Source organism: Coenobita brevimanus, chromosome 45, assembly GCF_032717465.1.
Source record: "Coenobita brevimanus isolate Jiangsu-jjx chromosome 45, ASM3271746v2, whole genome shotgun sequence".
NCBI lineage: Eukaryota > Metazoa > Arthropoda > Malacostraca > Decapoda > Coenobitidae > Coenobita > Coenobita brevimanus.
In genome coordinates this window covers 40,060,146-40,078,651 of record NC_136998.1, presented here as the reverse complement: position 1 = coordinate 40,078,651, position 18,506 = coordinate 40,060,146, and the positions used below count along the sequence as shown (strand labels likewise).

Below are 18,506 nucleotides of genomic sequence, written 5' to 3'. Positions count from 1 at the left end.
GGAGGGGAGGAGGAGGTATATTTTAAATAATTAAATTGTAGAATCTAGAGTTATATACTTCCATTTAGCAGTCCTGTGTACAGTGTAACGGTAGGAAATCTAGCGGTGTTATAGAGATACTTATAAAAGTTTGGTAATATTTTAATGCTGTATTTTTATGTATCATTATTATACAGTATTTGAGATCCAAAACACTAGCCTTACTCCTAATACGCCCTTATAAAATACAAAAAGCATTTGGTCATAAAATAATAAGTATAAGAAACACTATCAAAAATGATACTTTGGCCATTTTTTAACTATATCTGTATAGATCCCCCTGAAATATCCAAATCCCTCACACGGCCCCCTGTGTGGGAACCCCTGACGTAGAGCGAGAGCGAGCGCACAACGTCCCCCTCATCCTCTCTCCTCGCTGGCCCACATAAAAATGACGATATTTCCACAAACGTAACACCCATGCCGGTGTCTTTGGTGCAGGCGGGTGGGTACACGTATATTACAACACTAGCATCATTTCTGTATCGCGTTTATACCTGAACAAGTTTATTTAAGTCAAAAATAATACTTTTACAGTGGTGCCAAGTTGCACACCAGTACCATCATCCCACTTTGGTCTTTAAAACAAATGAAAACAACTCATGTTTCTAGATTGCAGTAAATTAAAGCATCATATAGGCTTAATAATACGTAAAACATATCATTCTTACGTTAGTGTCTTTAATACACAGCTACAGGTGTTGTAAATCTTCGTAAACTCGTCATCTCGTAATACACTGTGATCTGGGAACTATGCCAACCGTATTCACAAAGTATCATAGGCATTTCTTACAATAAACATATTCGTACTGCAGTGAAGTATCAGAAATACATTTGCCTTTTGAATTTTTCACTAATGCTCACTTAGTTCGATAGTGAAGTGTTTGGTAGTATTATGAATGGAGATAATTTGTGGTTAGTGAATCTGATATGGAACTTCTGGCATAGGATAATTTATAACTATGGCCCGTGGGTGTTGTAAGAGGTTCAGTGAGGTATTCATAAAGGATCCTACACAATGGACACGATAAACCAAACACCATAAGTTATCTAGTATGACAAGTGGTTTATTTTTCATATTTTGTCACACTAATATTGACTGATTAAATTATAAAGTGTTTATCAGTTGCCTGAGTGAAGATAAACGTACATATAGGCAGTTGTATACACAGTTTATGTTTAGAACAGTTTATAAATACAGCACAGGTTTTGGCTGAACTAAATCAGCGGGTTTGCCTAATGTGCTGTTAGTGTAGTTAGGTTTTCTGTTTTAATCACACTACATAACTACCCAATAAATTGCCTTCTTCCTGCATACATAATTAACAGCAATAGTACAGAAATAAATTAACGCAGCTAAAATAATATTACCATTAAAACAGTAAGTTCCATTGCTTGGTGGTGTTGTGTTAAGACTGTCAGGTTTGGATACCAAGAACAGAAACAGCAGGTATAAGTTGACCTGAGCCTTTCCAATCACTTTACCTGGTATATTTTGTACAGTAAAACTTAACCTGACATCTGGCCTGACTTATCCCACCCTAACAAATGTTCTGTTCTCACACAGCATCAGTCTTGGCCTATCCTCTCCTATTTTCCCTTTCTGCACTACACCCTCCTTTCATCCACCACACCAACCACTTCAGACGAACCATGCTTCGACCCTGCCAGTGCACCAGCATTTTCATAAATACTCGGGTTTAATTTACTCAGCTGATGGTGCAGTTAATATTGTTACATGGCATGTGTTCACTTGGGTTCAGCCAGACAGCCGCATCAATGATAACTACAGCTTAAACACACATTACCTGACGTGAAGGAAGCAGTTCAACCCAAACCTTGAACCTTTTCCAGCACAGACTGACACACAACAGTTCCCACATCAGGACTGCATTACCTGTTGACCAGATGTGGATTTTATCACAAGGATAATAAGAAAATAAAGGAGATATACCATAGCAAATAGTTACTTCTGCTATTAACACCATACAAACCATTTCTTTATTCCGAACTAGAAAATAAAGCTGGTTTTTTATTTGTCTTAAGAGTGTAAGTGGGATGGTACGTTTCTTGCTTGTATTGGCAACACTGAATGAATATTATTTTTGGCTTAAATAATGTTATTCAGGTACAGAGGCGATACATAAGCGATCCAGTGTTGTAATAACAATATACACACCCGCCTGTACCAAAAACACACAGCTGGGAGGTGAAGTTATAGAAATATCGCCATTTCTATGCTGGTCACCGCGGAGTGAGGATGATAGCGATGTCGCTTCTGTGAGGGGTAAGACAGTGGTATCCATGGCAACGTACACTCACACTCGTATTCTTAGTGGACCTGAGGATTCGTAATACGTCTTCCGTAGGGATTTAGTCCGCACATTACACCTCAGGAGTATCTCTTATGTTATTGACGCAGCCTATATCTACACAAAAATGACAAATAGCATGTACTATTTTGTTTAGTTCTGATATATTTATTTCGTAACGTTTCCTCGGTGGCGATTTACTCTGCTTATTTTGCCTCATTATCTCGTCATGTTAATACAAGCATTGATGTCAAAAGAGAGAAATCACATAAAAAAAAAGAGAAGGCTAAGATGTAATATTGATAAAAGTCGCTGGGAAAAATGTTACGAAGCCTAAGGGAAGACCTGCCCCAGTAACAAGTAAAATCGTTTGAAATTGGCAAGAGTTAAATGAATGATACGTTATGGTAATGCTTGGATTATTTATCTTTATTGATATAAGCTTAGAGCATCCTGTGTTGGACTCCCGTGACACTATATATTACTTTGCTTGTATCTTCATGCATGTCTCTTTCTATGTTTATCTATGTTTACTTCTATCTGTCTAATTATCTATCTGTATCGCTACACGCTTGATATCCGTCAGGGTTGGCCACAGACGCATTATCCTCTGCCATACTGACCTTTTTCCTGCTCACATAGCCCCTTCTCGTCTGTATCCCATCCCTCCGTCTCATCCTCGGTCTCTCCTTCCCTATCCCTCCCGTGTCACCTTACTTACACCTAGTCAGTGTCTTTTTCTCCATCCTCTCCACTTGGCCAAACCATCTCAAAATCTATCTCCTCATGTGCTTACCACCTCCACATCAAGACCCCTGCGCTCCTTCACTTCTTAATCGTCTCTCTCACGTAATGCTGCTCACAGATATTTTGTTATTGCTATTTCCATGACTTACTTAGTTTAGGATAGACTTTGGTACTGAAGGAGTGGGATACAGTCTACATCAACCCGTTTACTACTCAAGGACTCCTTAAATTTAATTGTGTGCTGGTAGGACGAGTCAGGTAACAAAATACATGATGAGGTATAAACAGTATGCAGTAGGATGTTAGGGTGTGTGTGTGTGTGTGTGTGTCCAGTTAATAGGTATTATATTTACTCACTATTGCCTCATTTCAGCACCCTCACTGCCACACCCACGCCCACACCAGCAGACTAAGCCGCCCTGGAGCACAAGACACCTCCAAGTGAGTTGCCTCCTTCCCCCTCAGTGCCAACCTCCACCTCCTCCTAATCCTACACCCTTCAGTGCCAACCTAATTCTACCCTACCCCCTCAGTGCCAACCCCCTCCTCCTAATCGTGATCCTTCTCAGTGCCAACTACCTCCTAATCCTACCCCCTTCCCCCCTCAGTGCCAACCTCCTTCTCCTAATCCTGATCCTTCTCAGTGCCAACTTCCTCCTATTCGCCCCCCCCCCCCTCAGTGCCAGCCTCCTTCAAATCTAACCCCCTCTCAGTGCCCGCCTACTTATCCTAATCCTGACCCTTCTCAGTACCAACCTCCTCCTTCTAATCCTACCCCCTTCTCAATGCCAGCCTCCTCCTCCTCTCCCTCAGTGCCAACCTTCTCCTCTCCCTCAGTGCCAACCTTCTACTCACCCTCAGTGCCAACCTTCTACTCACCCTCAGTGCCAACCTTCTACTCACCCTCAGTGCCAACCTTCTCCTCTTCCTCAGTGCCAATCTTCTCCTCTTCCTCAGTGCCAACCTCCTCCTCTCCCTCAGTGCCAACCTTCTCCTCCTCTCCCTCAGTGCCAACCTTCTCCTCTCCCTCAGTGCCAACCTTCTCCTCTTCCTCAGTGCCAACCTTCTCCTCTTCCTCAGTGCCAACCTTCTCCTCCTCTCCCTCAGTGCCAACCTTCTCCTCTTCCTCAGTGCCAACCTTTCTCCTCCTCTCCCTCAGTGCCCGCCTCCTCCTCGTCCACCATTGCCAGCCTCGTTGTCGTCCCCCCCCCCTCCTCCTCCTCCTCATCATCATCATCATCATCATCATCATCATCATCACCCCCTCCGTCTCTTCCTTCTCCCCTTTCCTCGTCCACCTTGTCATCATACTCCCTCCTCCTCCTCCCCCACCCCCTCCTCCCCTCCCCCTCACCTACTCATCCTCTTCCCCCACCCCCCTCATCCTTCTCTTCCCCCACCCCCTGGGGGCGCGGTAGCATAGTGGTAGCGCGCTGGACTCGTAATCGGGGGATTGCGAGTTCGAGCCTCGCCCGGGCTGCCGTGCCTGGAGTGGTAGCTCCCTCCTGTAACCCTAGCGGGGCTATATAGTCCAATACAGGGCTTAGCTCGGGGGAACTCCATTTCTTCCATTTTTTCCCCCACCCCCCTCATCCTCCTCTTCCCCCACCCCCCCTCATCCTTCTCTTCCCTCATCCCCTCATCCGTCTCTTCTCCCATCCCCCTCCTCCTGCTCCCCCCACCCACCTCATCCATTCCCCCACCCCCTCATCCTTATCCTCTCCCCCACCCCTCTTCCTCATCCTCCTCCTCTCCCCCAGCCCCCTCATCCTCTTCCTCTCTCCCAGCCCCCTCATCCATTCCCCCACCCCCCTCATCCTTATCCTCTCCCCCACCCCCCTTTTCCTCATCCTCTCCCCCACCCCCCTTTTCCTCATCTTCCCCATCCCCCCTCGTTCTCATCCTCCTCTTTCCTCCGCCTCCTCATCCTCTCCCCCACTCCATTCATCATCCTCTCCCCCACCCCGTTCATCATCCTCCTCCTCTTCCCCCAACCCCCCTTATCATTATCATCATCCTCTTCCCCCACCCCCTCATCATTATCCTCTCCCCCACCCCCCTCTTCCTCATCCTTCACCTCCCCCCTCGTAATAATCCTTTCCCTCATCCCCCTCATCCGCATCCTGTCCCCCACCCTCTCATCCTTATCTTCCCCCTACCCTATCATCCTTATCTTCCCCCTACCCTCTCATCCTTATCTTCCCCTACCCCCCTCATCTCCCCACTCCCCTCATCCTTTCCCCCACCCCCTCATCCTCACCCCCACCCCCCTCCTCATCCTCTTCCCCATCCCCTCATCCTTTCCCCCACCCCCCTCATCCTTTCCCCCACCCCCTCATCATCTCCCCCACCCCCCCTCCTCATTCTCTTCCCCATCCCCTCATCCTCTTCCCCATCCTCTCATCCTCTCCCCACCCCCCTCATCCTTTCCCCCACCCCCTCATCCTCTCCCCCACCCCCCTCCTCATCCTCTTCCCCATCCCCTCATCCTCCTCCCCACTTCCCTCATCCTCTTCTCCACTTCCCTTATCCTCATCCCCACCCCGCTCAACCTCTTCATCCTCCCCTTCTGCCCCTCGTCGCCCTTCCTCTTCCCCATCGTCCCTCTTCCTCTTCCACTCCTAAAACTCCTCCCCCTCCTTCACGTCCCTTCCTCCTCATCCCCTCTCCTCCCCCTCCTAATCCCCTCTCCGTCCCCTCCTCCTCATCCCCTCTCCTCTTCCTCTTCATCTCCTCTCTGTCCCCTTTTCCTCCCCCTCATCCCCACTCCTCATCCCCCCCTCCTTCTCGTCCCCTCTCTTCCCCCTCATCCTCGTCCCCCCCTCTTCCCTCTCATCCTCGTCCCCCCTCACTGTCCCCTCAGCCTCGTCCCCCTCCTAATCCTCTTTCCCCTCCTAATCCTCTTTCCCCTCTTAATCCTCTTTCCCCTCCTAATCCTCTTTCCCCTCCTAATCCTCTTTCCCCTCTTAATCCTCTTTCCCCTCTTAATCCTCTTTCCCCTCCTAATCCTCTTCCCCCTCCTAATCCTTGTCCCCTCTCCTAATCCTCTTCCCTCTCCTAATCCTCTTTCCCCTCCTAATCCTCTTTCCCCTCCTAATCCTCGTCCCCCTCCTAATCCTCTTCCCCCTCCTAATCCTCGTCCCCCTCCTAATCCTTGTCCCCTCTCCTAATCCTCTTCCCTCTCCTAATCCTCTTCCCCCTCCTAATCTTCGTCTTCCTAATCCTCGTCCCCCTCCTGTTCGTCCCCCCTCTTCCTCGTCCCCTCCTCTTCCTCATCATCGGCCTGAAGAGCCGATGATGTGATATGTATTCCAGTTTTTCACTTTTTTTTTTTTTTGTCTTTATTTTTATGTCTTTATTTTCGCCTGTGTAAAAAAAAGTCGTCTCTGTGCGTTTTAATTCCAAAATATGAGAGAGCGAAATTTTTTTTGGTGAGCTCCGGGATTTAGCAATAGGGAATCATAAGACCCAGGTGTTCATAAGTGGTACAAGCTTCCAACTTTTCCCACCAGATGGCAGCACCAGTCTCCTCAGGAACAGGAAAACATAAGACCCCTTCCCTGTGCAAGCAAAAATAGTTCAAAGAATGACCAACAGATGGCAGCACCATTGTTAGTGCTGCCATCTGTTGGTCATCCTTTGAACTATTTTTGCTTGCACAGGGAAGGGGTCTTATGTTTTCCTGTTCCTGAGAAGACTGGTGCTGCCATCTGGTGGGAAAAGTTGGAAGCTTGTACCGCTGCTGAACACCCGGGCCTTATGATACCCTATTGATGGCCCCCCCCTGATTTTTAGCCTGGTAGATGGCGCCACCGTCGCCTATCGGATTCGACGGTGCTGCCATCTATTGGCAAATATGTGCAACTTTTTACCTGTGCTGCTATCTGGTAGAAAATGTGAACTAATTTTACCAGTGCTGCCATCTGGTAGAAAATATGTGAACTAATTTTACCTCTGCTGAACACAAAGGCCTTATTCCCCCCTAATCATCCACGGGCCTGGTAAGTTTTGTCCTATACACTACTATAGAGGATACAGGAAACAGGGCAGGTAGTATTTCCACCACTTTATTTTGTACTCCAGTGTTCAACGCGTTACGTCTGAGATTCAAGTTACATCGTATATGAGGTTCACGGCTATGAAAAATGATGTAAATAATGAAGAGGGGAGAAATGGAGAGAGAGAGAGAGAGAGAGAGAGAGAGAGAGAGAGAGAGACTGGGGGGGGGGATTCTCTTCTCAATTCATGACTCATAAAAAAACAAAGATACTTTCTGTGGACTCAACCGCTCCATATAAAGACACAATACTGGATGGTTTTAGTAGTAGTAGTTCTACCCACAAGTTCATCTAAAATGTGAACCCCGTGGGTCAAATGCTGCAATAATTTTGTATATAACTGATTATTTTCCAAAGCAATCTCGGTATTGATAAAGGGAAGACAGTATGGGTAGGAGAGAGGTGGGAAGGCAGGATAATGACAGGATGACGGGGGTATGGGATATAGGGAGGAAATCTTAGATAATTTAGTGATAAATTACTGGTGACTGGTGGGAAAATAATAATCAGCAGTACACACAAATTCCAACCTGCAGTCCACTGGGTTCACATTTCAGGTGTACTACTACTGCTAAACCATCCAGTATTAGATCTTCATATGGTGTGGGTGAGTGCATGGAAAGCATTTTGCATTTTTTGTGGGCCATAAATAGAACCCCCCCCCCCATAAAACACACACACACACACCTTGTATGTACTCTCTCATCATACCTGACCCCCATAATTCTCTCATATCCCTTTACCATACATCTCCCCCTTAACTCCCTCACACACACACACACACACACACAAAACCATCTCCCCTTACTATGCTTTCTCTCTCTCACCCACACACACACACCTTCCCCTTCTGTGTACCATGCCTCCTGTGTAAGGTGTAGGAGGAAAACTTTTTTAACAAAGTGTAAAGGTCTAACTAAATAGTGTGTAATATATATTACTGAAGATGCCACTGCAATATAATCATCTGGCCCCCAAATATATTTTTATGCATAAAATCTGTAAGTTTTGGTGTCTTTCCATATGCTGTTAATATTTTGCTGCCAGTTTTAGTAGTGGCAACTTCAGTGTTACATTTTACACTAATACATACATTATACAGTGATACACTCAATGGTATAACTGATTTACAATACCAACATCACATAGGACTGTGCTCCAAACAGAACTTAGCATAAAAACAGAAGACTGAAAGAAATTTGGACCAAGTTAAGGTAAAAAGGGTATAGACAGGTAACTGAAACAAGATTGTAAAAATGTACACACAAGAATTTATTTTTACAAAATAACATTCATTTACTATACATATATGGTACACGGCTATACTCTCTTCACCTTAACTTGGCTGAATTTCCATAATTTTGTAGCTGAAATTCTCGTTCATTGCCAGAAACATCATTTTCATAGCACTTCCTCATGACTAGCACAATATTCTAGGTAATCTCTTCTTACAAGTACTGTACAGTGATAATGGAAAATATGTTAATTTTAGGCCAAATTAGAGTGCCGGGAAAAAAAAAAAAAAAAAAAAAATGTACAGTAATATTAGTTGTGCATTCAGACAAACTACTGTTCTGACATTTGAAGCCCTTGTGGATCTATTTTACATTAACTGTTTCAGGCCATCACAAGAAACTAATGGTGAACTGTCTGGCTTTTACAGTGTTGTCTCTGACAGCAAACATTTTATGCCCCATACTGAATGCCCTCAGTAAAAATTCTGTGTTAAGTGGTTAAAAGCTACTTTAATATCTTGCCTGCACACATCAATGACTTACTATGAATTGCCTGCACACATCAGTGACTTACTGTGAATTAACTACTAGTAATAGCTTTAGAAAATTGTCCTCCTGATGCAAAGGGCAATAGAAATTCACATAATGGAGCATTTAGGAAAAGATTCACTGATCCAGATCTACTCATGTCTGTGTCTAAGAAACATGCTGAGCATTAAGCATAAGTCCATCCTTATATATGTATTACAGCTCTAACCTGGGTGGGAAAAAAAAAAAAAAAACGTAAAAATATCCTGTACATAATCGTCCAGTTCAATTAATATACAACCATTTATATGTACAAAATACACCTACAGTATCTGCATGACCACCTTCTACCTATGGTCAATATATAAAATTTTAGCAAGTGATATGTGACAGATGTTGGAAGCAGTGATTTGTGGAGCCTGGACAACAGGAAGAGTGGATTGCTGCAGTCTGGTAGGGAAAGAGACACTGTGTTACTAGAATAATAAGCAAAATAACTGCATAGGAAGAGGTATTAGGAAGTTAACTGATAATAATACTGGCCCTAGTGTTTTAGTACAGCAGGAAAAACATCATAAGGATAAAGATCAATATGATGGTAATATTTCTTAATATCATATGCATTACAAGAAATATTGCCATCATATTCATCATCTTTATGATGTTTTCCCTGCTGCTGTAGTCCCAGGCTTCTCTGAAGGTGAACCAGTGAACTACAAGCTCTTATTTTGCAGTCAATCCTCTTCTTTCCAGGGGATAACAAGACTGGGTACATAGTTATATCAGTGCCACTGCATGAAGGCATCCCTCTATAGCATCTTGATATCACAGAATAACAGTCCTACTTACATGCTTTCTCTTCCTGTTTCTAGATCCTACCTAACCAGGATCTGGATGCACAAATGGCCTTAAGGCTACACACAGCTTTAAGTTGGGTGGTTTAAGGCCCATGCATGAAGCACCTGCAGGAGGGGAAACCTCGGTAAGGCCACCTCAACCGTTGAGGCTGGGTTGGAGCAGCCTTACTCTATTGAGACTTGTAAATAAAGCAACTCCGATTTGATATTCTCTCTGGACCAAACTTGTTATTGTTTATCTCAGTATGGCGTTGATGGCTGCCTGTGAACTAGATCGTGCTTTGCGATGGGATTGGAGGTTTCTTGGATTCACTTAACCTCCTTAACATAAATGATGATCATGCATTGAGACAATATCGTCTCCTCAGGAGCGAATTCCTTCATTTAACGGAACTTGAGCCTCATAATGGGAGTGTCACTCTACACTCCCATGCCATACTAGCCTACACAAAAATTTTTGGCGACCCAGAGATTCTACAATAGCGGGAATTTTCAGTGTTGTTGGAGATACCAGTGGTATTCATCAGTCAAGTGTATCCAAAGTGATATCACATGTGGCAGATGCTTTATACAGAGGTCTCAGAAAAATGAAGATGCCCAGTGGTTTGCTGAGAAGGACAGAGACTAGAGGGTTTCCACAGAATAAATAAATTTCCTAAAGTGCTTGGGTCACCATGGGGAGGGGGGAGGGGAAAGAATACATCCCCAGTATCCCTGCATGTAAGAGGCAACTAAAAGGGGCCTTTTTGTCTCCAGTCTTTCTTTTCTTACTGTTCTCTCCTGTCTTCTGTCCTACCCCCTTTTTTTTTATGTTTGTGTGTTTCTTATGGTCATTATTTTCCCTCTACTTCTACTTTGCCATGCAGCCATATTATCAATTGGTGATAATTCTTCATTATTCCTAACTTCCTAAAGTGCTTGGAGCAATGGATTGAACCCTCATACCAGTTAAGGCCCCATATCACAAACATGTATTTGTCAGTTGCAAAGGGTTCCATTCACTGGATGTGCAAGTTGTTCGTGACACCATCAAAATGATAATGAGCTGTAATTACAGACATCCTGGCAGCACTAATGCTGCCTATATCTGGGCTAATTCTAACCTCCACCAGAGATCTGAACCAAGGTGTCTATAGTGACAGTTTTCTGCTAGGTAATTGTGGTGGCTGATTGTGTGAAGTTAGACAATGGTTAGGTAAAACACGGCAAACATAACAAGTTCCCATTCATATTGCTATTTTGTTTTTTTAATCCTAAACCCTCTCATCTTACGAGTGTTTTAAAGGTTGTATGGTGTAAAGCTTTTCATCACTAATACTGGGATGCCTTTTCATTGCACCCAACATTGTTTTCAATTAATTACCTGTACTTCACATGCTTATCCTTGACTGTTGTGTAAATGTTACCTTCTTTGTGTGAAAATAATGTATTGTATGCCTAGGTATTCTATAGAATGTCTAGCATTTTTTGGCAAAGTATGAATAAGCTTATTTCATTCTGACTATATATATTTTACCTAGGGATTCCTTGAAAGCATTGATAAGAAACAGGGAAGTGAGCATGAAAGTGAAAAAGCTACTACATGACAGTACAGTATTGTGATACCAACTCTAACGTATGGATGTGAAGCTTGGACCTTGTTGAAGGGACAGAAATCACAAGTGTGGGAAGTGGAAATGAGTTATCTGAAAAGAGCATGTGGAATCACATGAAGAGACAGACTGACAAATGAGGAAGTGCAGAAGTGTTGTGGTGTGGATGTGATAGGAAACGTTAGGAGAAACACAATAAGGTGGTTTGGACATGTGGAGAGGATGTAGTGAGAGACTGATGAGAAGAGTGTATGTGAGTGAGGTGGAGGGGGAGAGAGGGAGAGGAGGCCAAGGATGAGATGGAGGGATGGAGTGGAGAGGTACAGTATATGAGAGAGAGGGGTGTGAGCTGGGAGCAGGTGATGAAATTGTGGGGGACAGGGCAACATGGAGGAGATTTGTTTGTGGCCACCCCTTATGGGATTGAGGCATCTGGCAATATAGATAAATACAGTAGATGGATTTTAATAAAATGCCTAAGTATTCTGTAGAATGTCTAGCATTTTTACGGCAAAGCATAATATACTAAAAACGGGGTTAGGCTGGGATAATCTAGGTTAGGTTTAAGTTGGGCTAGATTAGGTCTGGTTAGGTTAATTTAGAAATGACTGATTTCACAGTTTGCCTGTTTGCTACAGTTTGGTCATTTTTCACGCCTAAAACAAACTTGGTAATTTACAGAATACCAAGGAAATGTGTGCAGATGGTTTTAACTTAAACCTTGTCTTGAAGTATTAGGCATTACACAGTTTACCTATGCATTCTGTACAATGACGGGTTTCCCACTTTGCTGGTAACATAAACACTCGTTCTTGCCTCTCACCCACTACACATTTCCTTGGTATTTTGTAGATTACCAAGTTTGTTTTGGGCAATGTGAGAAATGACCAAACTGCAGCAAACAGGCAAACTGTGAAGTCAGTAATTTAATTTACGTAAGGTTAATTTAGGCTGCAGTTAGGTTAGACTGGGAGAGTCTAGGCTATGTTTAAGTTCGATTAGGGTAGGTTAGGTTAGGTTAACTTTGGTAAATGCTTAACATGGTATTCTTCTAAATTAATCTGACCGAACCTAACTTAAACTTACCGGTAACCTAGATTATCCCAGCCTAACCCACTGTTGTTTATTATATTATGCTTTGCCACAAAAATGCCAGACATTCTACAGAATACCTAGGCAGTTTATTAAAACCCCTAGGTAAAATATAGAAAGTCAGAATGAAATAAGCTTATATACCTTGCCAAAAAATGCTAGACATTCTAGAGAATACCTAGGCATTCTATATATCATTTTCACACAATGCCAGTAACATTTACACAGCAGTCATGTAATAAACTAAAAAAAAAATGTTGGGTGCAATGAAAAGACGTCCCAATATTAGTGATGAAAAGCTTTACACCATGCAACCTTTAAAACACTCGTAAGATGAGAGGGTTTAAGATTAAAGAAACAAAATAGCAATATGAATGGGAACTTGTTATGTTTGCCGTGTTTTACCTAACCACTGTCTAACTTCACACAATCAGCCACCACAATTACCTAGCAGAAAACTGTCACTATAGACACCTTGGTTCAGATCTCTGGTGGAGGTTAGAATTAGCCCAGATACAGGCAGCATTAGTGCTGCCAGGATGTCTGTAATTACAGCTCATTATCATTTTGATGGTGTCACGAACAAATTGCACATCCAGTGAATGGAACCCTTTGCAACTGACAAATACATGTTTGTGATATGGGGCCTTAACTGGTATGAGGGTTCAATCCATTGCTCCAAGCACTTTAGGAAGTTAGGAATAATGAAGAACTATCACCAATCGATAATATGGCTGCATGGCAAAGTAGAAGTAGAGGGAAAATAATGACCATAAGAAACACACAAACATCAAAAAAAAGGGGGTAGGACAGAAGACAGGAGAGAACAGTAAGGAAAGAAAGACTGGCGACCAAAAGGCCTCCTTTAGTTGCCTATTACAAGCAGGGATACTGGGGATGTATTCTTTCTCTCCCTCCCCATGGTGACCCAAGTACTTTAGGAAATTTATTTTCTGTGGAAACCCTCTAGTCCCTTTCCTTCTCAGCAAACCACTAGGCATCTTCATTTTTCTGAGACCTCTGTATAAAGCATCTGCCACATGTGATATCACTTTGGATACGCTTGACTGATGAATACCACTGGTATCTCCAACAACACTCCGAAAATTCCCGCTATTGTAGAGCCTCTGGGTCCCCCAAAATTTTTGTGTAGGCTAGTATGGCATGGGAGTGTAGAGTGACACTCCCATTATGAGGCTCAAGTTCCGTTAAATGAAGGAATTCGCTCCTGAGGCTCTGGCTACTGGTGGCATACAACAGTTATAAACATGAGTGAAGTAACCCTGCTGCTGGCAATACTTAGGAATAATTTATCTTACTATTACCAGAAGCCATAATCCTGTATGGGGTGACCAGAAACAAATTGCTTCCACAATGCCCTGTCCTTTGGCTGCCATCCCTCCAACCCATATCCTCCTCTCTCATTATCTTAATAGTTCATCCTCCCATCTTATTCCCAGTTTCCCCCTCCACCTCATGCACACACACTTTCCTGGCCAGTCTCTTGTTCTTCATCCTCCCCACATGGCTAGTAATTTATGTCCTTGATTAACCCATCAGTTCACAGAAAATTATTCATAACATGTTACAAAACTTTAGGATACTTAATACCTTATTCTTGTCCCAATTGTTGTACTGTATGATGTGATACACTGGGAAGAATTTATAATGGTCCCTACCCAAATAACAGGATGAACAACCCTTCATAAGTTTCCTATAGTTTTGGTTACTTTGATATTCCATCTAAATGACTTCATTATGAAGTGATTGTTATCACTGAGTAAAGACAGATGTATTACACGAGCCATTTTACAAACAATTTAACCTTAGTAAAGTATATAAAGAGGGATAACTTCATGTGGTATACTGATCAGCTCCACTGCCAGGTTTGACAAACATTCCTCAGCTTCCTCCCTATCCTCAGAAAAGGGGATGGTGAACTGCAGGAGGAGGGCAGCTTCAGCCAACAGTTCACTGGGTTCACATTTCAGATGTGCTTTAGGACACTACTACAGTACATGTGTTGTGCGGTGCTGGGTGCAGGATTTGTGCATCACTCTGACAAAATATTATAAATATCACCTGTAGTGCTGCCAACCAGTTGGGTACAGCCTGGGGCATTCCAGCAGACAGGTACTTGTATACAATTGTCATGAATGCTGCAGTGAACCCATTTTTCATTTGCCTCCTCTCCTCTCATTGCTGCAGCCTTCAGATGACCCCAGTGACCTGGATGATGCTGAAGATTATTTGGTTGATGACAAGGATGACGTATTGGTTGATGCTGCTGACAATGAGGGTGATGTTCCGCCAACTAGCGCATGCACCAGCTGAGTAAAGCAGCCACTGACCTCACTATGTACACAGCTCTGGAAAAGTTGAGAAGGGTGTAGTGTATGAAAAATAAATAACTACATCAATTCATCCCAACTCTTATTCACCAATCAAGTTAAATAAATAAGCTGAAGTGTCAAAGACAGTGTAAAGTGATGCATACAAGTACATAAAGGATTTTATGTTACAAAAAGTGAGCAGATGGAGAGAACACTTTAAGGAACTGTTGAACATAGAGGATGGAGGTAATGCGAGTATAAGTGGCTGGGGAATGGTTGGGAGGAGGAGGGAGGTGAGAAGACAAGAAGAAATCAGTAGGATAGAAGTTGTGGAGGCAATGAAGAAAGTTAAATTAGGGAAAGCCCCAGGAATTGATGGAGTGTGTGGTGAAATGCTGAAGTATGGGGGAGAGATTGTGGTAGAATGGATGTGGAAAATGTGCAGATTGGCCTGGGAGGAAGGTAGAGTCCCGGAGGATTGGAAGTCAGGTATAATTATTCCCTTGTACAAAGGAAAAGGGGAAAAAGAAGTGTGTGGTAATCATAGGGGCATCAGTCTTCTTAGTATAATAGGAAAAGTGTATGGTAGGATACTTATTGACAGAGTTAGAGAAAGAACAGAGGAATTAGTTGGAGAAGAACAGGGAGGCTTTAGGAAGGGAAGAGGTTGTGTAGATCAGATATTCATTCTTAGATCTTTAGTAGAAAAGTTTCTAGAGAAGGGAAAGAAGTTGTATGCAGCTTTCATGGATTTGGAGAAAGCATATGACAGGGTGGATAGACAAGGATTGTGGAAAGTGTTAAGAATATATGGAGTAGATGGGAAGTTATTGAATGCTGTGAAGAGTATGTATAATGGTGCTAAGGCTGCAGTGCGTGTGGATGGTGAATTGAGTGAATTTTTCTCTTTGAAGGTTGGGTTGAAACAGGGATGTGTCATGTCTCCATGACTGTTCAATCTGCACATGGATGGGGTAATAAAAGAGGTACATGGTAGGGCAGTGGATGTTGGAGTGGCCCTGGTGAGAGAGGATAGTGTTTGAAAACTCCCTGTACTGTTGTTTGCAGATGATACTGTGTTGTTGAGTGAAGATGAACGGGAGCTGCAAGGCTTGGTGGATGAGTTTGGGAGAGTGTGTAAGAAACGGAATCTAAAGGTGAATGTAGGGAAGAGTAAAGTGATGGTCTTTGAGAGAGGTGAAGTCAGTGAATGTACAGCGAGGTTGGACGGTGAGGAATAGGAAAATGTGAGTACGTTTAAGTACTTGGGTAGTGTGATGAGTAAGGATGGAGGTTTGGAGGGTGAAGTGCTTGAAAGGGTACAGCAGGGAAGAAAGGTTGCTGGTTCCTTGAAAGCAGTGATAAGAAACAGAGAAGTGAGTATGGAAGTGAAAAAGTTACTACATGACAGTATTGTGATACCAACTCTAACGTATGGAAGTGAAGCTTGGACGTTGCTGGAAGGACACAAGTCAAGAGTGAGAGCAATGGAAATGAGATATTTAAAAGGAGCCTGTGGAGTCACATGGAGAGACAGGTTGACAAATGAGAATATAAAGGAGCGTTGTGGTGTTGATGTGGATGTGATAGGAAACGTTAGGAGGAATACACTGAGGTGGTTTGACCATGTGGAGAGGATGGAGGGTGAAAGACTGACGAAGAGAGTGTATATGAGTGAGGTGGAGGGGGGAAGAGGGAGGGGGAGGCCGAGGATGAGATGGAGGGACGGGGTGGAGAGGTACATGAGGGGGGTGTGAGTTGGGAGCGGGACAGTGAAATGGCGGAGAACAGGGCGACGTGGAGGTGATTTGTTTGTGGCCACCCCGAACGGGATTGAGGTGTCTGGCAATAAATAGATAGATGTTACAAAAAATGAAAACACCAAGATTATTAACATGAATGAACACCAAGATTATTAATAGTTTGCATACAAGTACATTAAAGATTTTCACATAAGGATAGGAAATGGATGGAGAACTGTACAGAATAAATATGCAAGAGACAACCTCTGTGGGAAGACCAACTGTGTCTACAACAGTTTAGTAAGTTACATACCTTAATGGTCCGACGAGCAGCTGGATTAATTGTAAATAAAGGTGCCGGCAGGTTAGCAGGAGCAACAGGGTGTGGGGTGTTGGTTCTGTCATAGGGGTGGTGGTCATTTCAAAGTTTAACTGCCACACCTGCCCCAGATCTCAGCAGCAGAGCAAGGATGTCCCAGCTGGCGTGGCCTCAGGTCAAGGCGATGGGCCACTAGCAGTGGTTGGGGGATGTCTGCTTCCAGGGTCACCGTGAACAGTTTAGGGCGTACCACCTCGTAACTCACTCCAGGTTACACGCTCCTGGAAATCTGGATGGAATGATAGTGGGGTGTGAATGTTATACACAACAGGCTGTTTGTGTATCAACTTTCCAGACAGCACAACATCAAAGGCTGCTGCTAGTGTGTGTTTCTCAAAAATAATCATACATGACTGCTTAAAAACCCAACTGTCACAATGAAAATCTTCAGACTCAGAGGTAAATAATTGAGAGGAAAAGTTTTGGCATAAAAATATATTGCACAGTTTCCTTTTTTTTTTTTTTTTTAACCTCTAGAATGTAAACCTGTCCAGACAACCAATTCATCACCAAAACACCACCCAGCACTAACATTCTCTGCCAATTTTGTCAGTTCCAGGCACTTTGGCCAAGAGTAAAATACAGACAGTCCTCATTAGCGTACGGTAGGGTCCAGAAATATAGAAAAAGAAAAGTACAACAGGCTATGCAGGATTAAGAAACATGGAAAGAGGGAATATGAAAGTGGCACAATGGTGTGACTTACCCAAACATCATCTTGACCTGACGGAGTTAACATCTTGACCTGACAGAGGCAACACCTTGACCTGACAGAGGCAACACCTTGACCTGACAGAGCCAATACCTTGACCTGACAGAGGCAACCGGTGTCAACGTCTACTAGCATGACCGGTTGAGGCTCAGCAGCCAGCACATACAGATGATCCATCCATCCACCATCTAATCCTGTGTTGCCCCTTGAGAAGCATAGGAGCCCAGGGCTAGGCAAGTTGGTCCTGACATTTAAGATAAGAGTGACCAGCCTCACTCGTCCGAGTGGCATTACGTGAGCAATATACCCCAACTACTCCCTTGGATACACGCCTGTACAAGCTCAATCCAATTGGAGCGCCTTAATTACCCACTAAACCACCAGGCGCCATAATTTGGTTTTATGGTTACCACCCAGCATAGTAAATGGTTTCCTGGTGTACAGGAAACCATTTGGCTTGTCGCTCAGTATAAAGTCACCCACAGGCAGATGGAAGAGGAAAGAATGAAGGAATGAAAGACAGAAGAGGAAGGAAGAGAGGAAAGGGCAGACATTCAAAGCAGCACTACATCGAGTGAGTGGATAATGAGCGTCCCCACCTACCACCAATGATTAAGTAATAAAATAAAAAGTCTGGCCAAATGAATGAATCCCACACATTCATTGAGGCACTATTCAAGCCCTGGGAATCCTGACTACACCTCACAGACACAGGCACTCACACTTATATAATGGGGTGGGCCAGCGTTCAGTTAATGTTTTCATCACCATCATCATCATCATCATCTGCTGAACCTCCTTTCCCACCCTAGGGCAGGGTGAGAAGCAGCAATGTCCAGACAGTCCAAATTTGCCCAACTGAATGGGCCATGCTTCTATT

General features: G+C 43.6%; 1 long non-coding RNA gene across 1 annotated transcript in view; it reads left to right on the top strand.

Annotated features, from left to right (window-relative positions):
- Positions 1-14,795, top strand: part of LOC145398351 (uncharacterized) — a 30,197-nt gene extending 15,402 nt beyond the window's left edge. Inside the window, exons 2-3 of the long non-coding RNA XR_013897119.1 lie at positions 3,472-3,539; positions 14,669-14,795. This is a non-coding gene — a long non-coding RNA (uncharacterized LOC145398351). The remainder of the gene's footprint in view (positions 1-3,471; positions 3,540-14,668) is intronic.
- Positions 14,796-18,506: the final 3,711 nt, after the last annotated feature.